We start from the raw sequence: 8,282 nt of genomic DNA on the forward strand, positions 1-8,282 counted from the left end.
TACCGGGGCAGGCGGCTGAGGTGGCACCGCGCAAAGGCCTCACCCGCAGGGCCTGCGGCTGAAAGGCTGCTGCTGGCTGAGAGGTCTGCTCGCAAAGTAAGGCACGGCAACGTGGCTGAAGGCTTGAGAAACGTCTCCTGATTTCCAAGTTCTGGTGGATTTTTTTTTTTGTCAGAACGTGAGTTACGATTTTTCTGATCTCTTTGTGCTCAAATACGTCTCGATACGGAGCTACGCGCACGCATATATGTAGCATCTTCCGAGCAACGTAAAAATTGGCGCTCAGTGTAAATTGGGCTAACTGGTCGCCTTCTTAGGTCTGTCTTTCTGGAAGGAATAAAGTGTCAAAACCGTTAACAAACATCTCATACCTAAGTTAACCCCATATCAGGAAAAGAATGGGGGTTTCCAGATTTCTTAAGGTATTCCACAAAGTCACAGGATTTGCATTTCTAAGGTTCCCTTCACAACCAGGACAGAGACTTACTCCATTCATCATAAAGAAGTTCCCTTTAATCAGCACCTCGTCATCACTACATTTGATTATTCAGTTAGGAAAAAAATACACGTATTTGAAATGTCTTTGCAACCTATTTTTGCTGCTTTTGTAAATCTTTACAAAACCAGTTTCCCTTAATATCAACATACAGTGCTTTAAGAGAGAGAAAGGTTGTACAAATCCAGTTGATTTTGTATGCTAAGTAACATTGTGATCTTAACATCCAGTATCTCAGACGACTGCAGAGCTGGAAGAACCTCACAAATCAGATTTTTACAGAGGCCTGGCATGACATTACATGTCAAATGCATTTCTTGTTCTAAAATGTCCAGTAATACAGATAAATATTTTAAAAAGAACTGTACAAGACAATAAGAAAACACTTTCTATGCAAGTCTTCATTATTTTTTTTTTAATGTTGATGCTAGGAAGGGGTCTAGTGTATCGATAATAATCACAAAGAGATGGATTAGCAGGCAGAATGCAGATATTATCAAGTGCATCTACTACTTGGATATCATGACTGTATGTGTTGTGTTATATATGTAATCATGACATGTATTCATATAAAATGAAAGAGTGAAAGCTGATTGAAGAGAACCAGTGTCATAAAACGAACTAGAACACCTCTACTTGGATGTAGAAATACTCTGACAAAACCAGAACAAAATAGCAAAACTAAGAAATGAGTCCCAGCTATTATTTTTGATTCTAAATAAGACTCACGAAGAACTTAACGCTTTATTCCTTTTTTCTGTCATGCTTTTTTGAGAATGCTCGTGGTCTCCAACGCGGTGCTCCTGCTGGCAGAGGACCTCTCCAGGCATCCACCGGAGGGCAGCAGATCCCAAACCTTGCTATGCCACAACGCCGTTCAAAAAAAAAAAAGAAACTTTAGCCTTCCGTTGGCCGTTCATTGCATTGATGCCCGTATTTTTCACAGAATATCATGTACAAAGCAGACATCATGGGGAAACGCATGCAATATTATATTTTCCCGGCTTCTGCACGACACTGCTACTCTAGGTCTGTGATACAGATAGCGAAGGGATGTTAAGATACTGCTGATTCATCCTCAGCTGATGAAACAAGCACTGTTTGAGTCCTTACCCTGTTAAGTGATGCTCAGTGTTTACCAGATCAGCTGAGATAGCAAAGAATAAAGGCGGTTTTAAAGTCTCATCTGCCCCAGCTGGCTCTGACATTTCGTCTCTTGCAAGACACCTGATTATGTGACTCTTGTTGGTAAAACAGAATCTTATGAGCACATGAGTTAATAGGATCCACTGCAGTTTAACTAAAATGGCAAAGGCAATATTGTCTGCTCTTTCAGTTACAATTCTATAACATCTGGTGCAACAGTTTTGGTTTAAATTTCAGCTGAAGTAATATGAAAAACATAAAACAGGTCCAATTTACACAGCAATCAAAGTCCACTGTAGTGATGGACCACTGTGAAAATTCTAGTTGCTACCTATTCTCAGTAGCGTTCTTTTCTAGTTCTCTTCCAAACTGACCATTTAATTTCTTTAACTTAATGACATTTTGTGCTTTAAGCAGGAAAGGCTCACTTTCTACATCAGTCAGAAGGTCTTGAAGGCGGCCTGTCTCAACAGTGTTAGAGAAACCGATTGAGAAGTTCAGTCTTTCAGCAGTGTGAAGGGCCAAAACTTCTGTTTCAAAGACTGCTAACTTAAAAGGATTTTCCAAGTTCTGGCACAGCAGGGAGAATGGGAATACTGACATCTGAGCCTAATGATTAAGTCAAGTCTTTTGAATTCAGCATTCAACAGTATTCATAAAATTAAATTGGTCCTGAATCCCACAACTCAGCTAAAGTAATAAATTTAGGTATGGTGAGGTATTTGCTTTTTCAAATTTATCTTTCATACTTAGAGGTAATATTTATTTCTGTATTTAAAATAAGCCATTTTCCCAGCACCTGCATTAAGCTTTTCTGGCTTTTTTTAAGCACCTCAAGTATCTCATACTGACTTTGGGTTTAGAAGCATCTCACTTATTTTATAAGTGCACAGTAATGCATCCTGAATTTTTGATAAAAGTCTTGCATGGATGGTCTAAGTGCTTAACACATTCTCATTCATTAGAAGTAAGAATTAGTGCATTCTTAGGCTAATTTCTTTTAATATAATCCAGCTCCATCTTATTTGTAAAGCAGCAATGATAGCCAGGAATCTCTACACTTCAAAACAGATTAGTGAGAGGCAGTTCAATTGAAGAGGAGAAAATTACTTGGCAGAACTTGGATGCACAAATCACACTATTAACAGCCCGTAGAAAATCAGCTGACTTCAGCTGTTTTGCCCGTTGGAGTTTTCTACCCTAGCTGCAGTAGCTAAGATACTAATGAACCTGTATCTTGGTCAAATCAAAGTAGAGATGAAAAACATAAAATTTAGATCAGCTTTCCCTTGGGATATAGCCAGTATTTTCCAAAGTGGTATTATGCATGTCATAAAAATAAAACCTTACACGTGGCAGTTCAAAAAGGCACATATGTGTTGTAATTTCCTTTTTATATGAATTTAGGGGCCCGAGGGTTTTTTTGTAAAGAGGAAAAAATATTCAATTACTGATGGGACATTTCAGTCTGACACAGTCTTGTTTACTAACAAGAAATGGATTAAAGCCTGTTTTTCTGATCACAAAAGCAACTGGGCAGCAGAGGAGAGAATTTCTTTGCTGACAATTCCTCTTCTTAATATCTTCTTCTACTCCCTTTCTTCCTCAGAACTGCACAACTATGCTGTCCTAACAGGCCTGCTTTTCAAGCAAAAGCAGAGGAAGACGTGCTGACGTCCGCAGCAGTTCAGTGTCCAGTTGTGTACTCACGCCTATGCAATAGGTTCGGCAGGACACTCACACACCTCTTAGCCGTGGATAATTTGGAGCCTCTCGGGTGGGAGGTAACCATCCTTACCCCCAGCCCATTGCCATGCTGCCACGTTACAGTCTGCCGTGTTGTGGCTGTAAGCCCTGTTCAAGAAAAATAGTATGAATCTTGTCTTTTGCAAATATTTATTAAAGAGATGTTCTGAGAAATTAGTGTGCCATCTTAAATGCAATGTACAATAATACAGATGGAGAAATAAGCCCAAATATCTCACAGGCCTAACTTTATTCCTAAAGGCTGAGTCCAGGCAGCATCTGGATTGGGGAAGAGGATGTGGCTATCTGACTGCTCCCACACTGCGTGACTAACACTGGACTGCATCAGAGAAGTCTAGGAAGCTGGAAATACTTCAGTGAGAATTTCCTATATTACTCACAGTATGCAGTATTAAACAAATGCATAAGACTTTTCAGTCATTTGGGGTGAGCCGTACGACTCGTGTCTAACTACATTTTTTTATGGTTAAACAACCCAAATATGTGCCAAGGAACTCCTCATATGAGGCTGTGCAGTACGCATTTATTATTTACTTTGAGTCTCATTCAAAAATAATGACTTTTTCTTTTCGTTGCCTGGTAGGCTGCACTGTAACGATTTACTTATCAGATAGTAACTACTGTGTATGCTTGGCACTATTTTAAAAGAGGTATCATAGCCAATTAGTTTGATCCTGGAGTTCAGATTATACTGGCTTTATTGCCTCTAAAGATCTAATCTTAGCAGGTGCTGAGAACACTCACATTTTAAATGACCTCATACATTTTGTATGTCTCAAAGAAACTTGAATGCAACTGCAGAGTGAAGCAGGTGGTGGATAACTCTAGCATTCCTTAGCAGTGTCCATAAACAAATTAATATTAATTTATTTGGATATTGTTCATACTGCCAAAGCTGATTTTAAATTATGTCTCTATATCTTTGACTTCTTTGTAAAATTATATATTTTTATGTTGTGACGGTTTGTGGACAAAATTGGCTTTTTTTTCCCCTGTGGAATCAAGCCATTAATAATGAAAACAGATATGACAATGGAAGTATTTTCTGACAGATTGCAGAGGTGCCTTCTTTGTATTTAAATTCGGGTAGAGATACTTTGGTATAACAGACCTTTTTGTCTTATTTTTCCCATGCTCTCTTGTAAACAGAAGGGAAATTTCTGTAAGTAGTTTCCTACTGGAGAACTTCTGATTTCTAGTGTGTCAACCTCCACAGCAAGCATAAAGTTGTCTCCAGACAAGTGCTGAATTGACTAGAAATGCAAGACTTTGCAAGAGTGCTGAGCAAACAGAAGGTGGTGTTAATGAAATATTTACTAGGTGTAAAATTCTTTCACCTCTGTGCAAGGTGAGCGAAATGTAAAAAATAAGATAGCATGAGTGAAAGAAAGACCTAGGACACTTGTGAGAAGCCAGGATCCACATAAGAATACATTGAAGTGTATTTCCTGTGTTTTCTGCAGAAAATTATGTGATATAGAGTTCAAGTGCTAGATTCTTAATTGCATTGTTATGACTTGTAGTTTCAATACTAGAACTGTACAGTGGAGTCAAAGCATTTGTAAACAACAGGAGTGATATCGGAATCCCAAAGCACTAATTTTTTTTTTTTTTTTTTGTTAGTAGCATTCTAGCAGACATGCATCAATTATTAGTAATGGAGTATTAAGTGTCATGTGTGAGCTGTTAATGCCTGTAGGGCTACTAGAGCCAACAAACATTTATTTTGTGTTGAAAGCTCTTAGGAAACAAATACTTATCTTTAGTTGCTCTGTCTACTTGGAGTCCACTTTAGAAGTTTTCTTGGAAAGTCTCAGAGAAAAACGTCACAATTAGTCAATAAGAAGAAGACAGAAGGATCACCAGGAGGCAAGAATGCAATACCATCTAAAAGAAGCAGAGAGTGATCCTTATTCTTCATCATTTAAAAACCTGGTGATGACTGGAAAACATCCTGCTTAGAAAAGTATTGCTTATGCCACCTTATGCTGTACTTTTTTTTTTTTATTTCCTTTCCCTGTTGCTGTTACTCAGGATGTCTCCTTGATCCTGACATTCTGGTTTCTTCTTTATTCAAGCCTTTTATTTCCTCTCCAAACTTTTTGAAAACATTTTTTTTCATGAGAAATATTTCTCATATGATCTTTTCTAACTAGACCTTCAGTGTGCTTAGTGGGCTTTGTTCTGAACCCAAATCAGGAACCACCTACTGTGTAATCACCTGTTTCCTGTCTTCTGATGAAGGCTGATTCCAGTTAACCTCAGTATAGCTTTCAGCACTGTTACCTGTTCTAACTTCTCACACTGAGTACCACTTTGATCCAATCTTTTGACAGTTTTTCTGTGGAACGTCTCTGCCTCCCTTTTCAAAGTAAATTTCTCTGACCGGGAATATTGTTTTAGGATTATATCTGTATCTTCTGCTCCTCTTCCCCCATCTTTAGCTTAGTCATCATCTTCCTGTGTTTTGAAGTCCACCAAAAGCCTTCATTCAGCAGAGTATGTGAACAGAACCTTTGTTCAGCAAAATGCTTAATTATGTTTTTCAGTCATGTTTATACAAGTGAGTTAGGAGCACGTGTAGTACTGCACTGGGACCAGTTCCTGTCCTTGTGGAGAACAAGAATTAAGCACAATTTTACTCATTTATCTCTGGAATTCTCTCTCCCCTTCTTCTTAACGCTCCCCCTCCCTCAGTTGTGGACAGTATTCCAACAACCGCATGACTTGAACGCAAGACAGCTGTATCTGAATATGGCAGTTTCCATCAACCCCCCTTGTAAAATGTCATACTCTGGTTATTGCTAGCTGTTTGGAACAGATGGCCAGATAGGATGTGTAGCACTCAATTAAAATTCACTGTAGCACTGTTCTTCGTTTCCATTAGAGTCACAAAAAAGTACAGCCAATGTTTCTCTCTCTTAAAAAATTAATCTTTTTTCTGTGGTGCCCTATATACATACTCTACAAAGAAATGCCTGTTGGTCTGTGTAAAAGGTGTTTTTAAATATTGACTTAATTTTATCTGGCATGAGGCTCCGCTTGACACTTAAGAGTTGTCAATTAAAATCAGCACAGTCTGTGTAGAGAAGATCTTTGCAGACGATGGATCTATCTATCTATCTATATATATATATAGGTTCATGCTACTAACTCTGTATACTGTACATTTCTGAGGTTTTTAGGCTGCCTCCACTGTAACAGGCCAAAAAAATTGTTAACATGCTGCTGTCACTTTGTCTGCGCTCACTTCCTCACAGGTAGACACAGAGAATAGGCAGCTCAAGAGCTAACATGTCAGGGGTTTGGAGGGAATATGAAATGGAAGGCCCTAAGACTCCCAATTTTAGCAGTATCTACAGCTTTGAGATACTCCCATCTTAAGCAGAAACTAAATTGATATTCCTGTCCAGCTGATGCTGGATTAAACTTTTATGGTTATCCTATTCATTTGATAAATTAAGAAGACCTTTGCTAGTTTCTTACTGTCCAAGCCCGTCTGGAAGGAGCAGGGGTCTTGCCTGAGCTAGAGACGGAGGATTGGGGCAGGTCCCTCCGGTGCAGGCAGAGCTGTGGCTGCCCACGATTCCAGCAGAGGGAAGTGTTGTTCTAAAATACCCACCCCGCAGCGAGAGCCTTTTTTTGTTAACTGCAAGCCACGTTATTGCACCAGGAAATCAATGATCTGCAGCGTATGTAACATGTGATTTATAAATTCTCAGAAGGAGACAAAGAAGCTTTTAGCAAGCGCCAGAAAGAGCGAGTGTGATAATAATCAAGATGCGCCAGGGACTGAAATTAAATTGTATGGAGAACTATGAAGCTTATATGTTTTTTTATTCTCTTTAGGAGACTAAATGGTAGTATAGCATTTTAGAGGTTAAAGGGTTATGATCTGCTGGTTCATGCTTCAGCTAACTATGAAGCTGCAGCCTTTCATATCAAAAGATGGGATCTTGAGAAACAGACGGTCAGAAATGCACTCGGTGATGGCAAGGCAAGTTGTCTTAGGATGCTTTGTTCAAAGGACTGGCTCAGCTTCAGATAACCACTGCCAAAGTGATTGCCAATCAAGATGTGTTGCTCCTGCAACTCCAAGCACTACTGGAGGGTTAAAAGACAAGTATGATATCACCTCTCTGATATTAAAAAGAATGTTCAAGAGGAAATATTTTGAAGTGAAATTTTGACTATAAATATTACCCTCTTAAATATGCAGGACTCTGCTATATAGCTTTCCCTTTCTTACTACGTGAGATTTCACAAAACCATGTACAAGTGAAGGGATTGAAGTAGATGCTCAGGACACCCATTAGTCACACTGAGCATAACATTTGAAACTGTTACTTCTTTTGGGATTCAGAGCTGGTTTCGTAACATCTAAATATCAAGTTAAAAAAGATCAGGGGATGGCATGATGTGTGAAATGAAACTCAACTTCCCCTGGATTGTCAAGCTGTTGTTTTTCAGTATCTTATAAATGGCTGTGACAGACAATTAGAAAGGGTGTTAGAGCTTGAAGAACATTTTCCAGATAATGTTGCTTGAAAAAGACTGGAAGGAATTAATCCTAAAATAATTGCACTAAGATAACCCCAAAGATGAACTTGATCTGCTAGGTATACAGTCAGGAGCTGCACGCTAAAAACAGCATTGTTTTTGAGTAGGTGGTTAACAAAATATTCCCTTTGCTCAGATGTCATCGCTGGGAGATTTGTGGGGTGTGACCGATGAGCTGAGTGCTTCCCTTGTGTTTCCCCAGGAGCCACTCAGCAGCAGAGTAAATAAGAATCAAACCTAGAAAGCTGGGTTGCAATCTTGTGCTCAAGCAATTATGAACCTTATGACCATTAACTTCAGTGTTCTGACTTAA

The sequence above is a fragment of the Platalea leucorodia genome (assembly GCF_965183815.1).
Source record: "Platalea leucorodia genome assembly, chromosome: 5".
NCBI lineage: Eukaryota > Metazoa > Chordata > Aves > Pelecaniformes > Threskiornithidae > Platalea > Platalea leucorodia.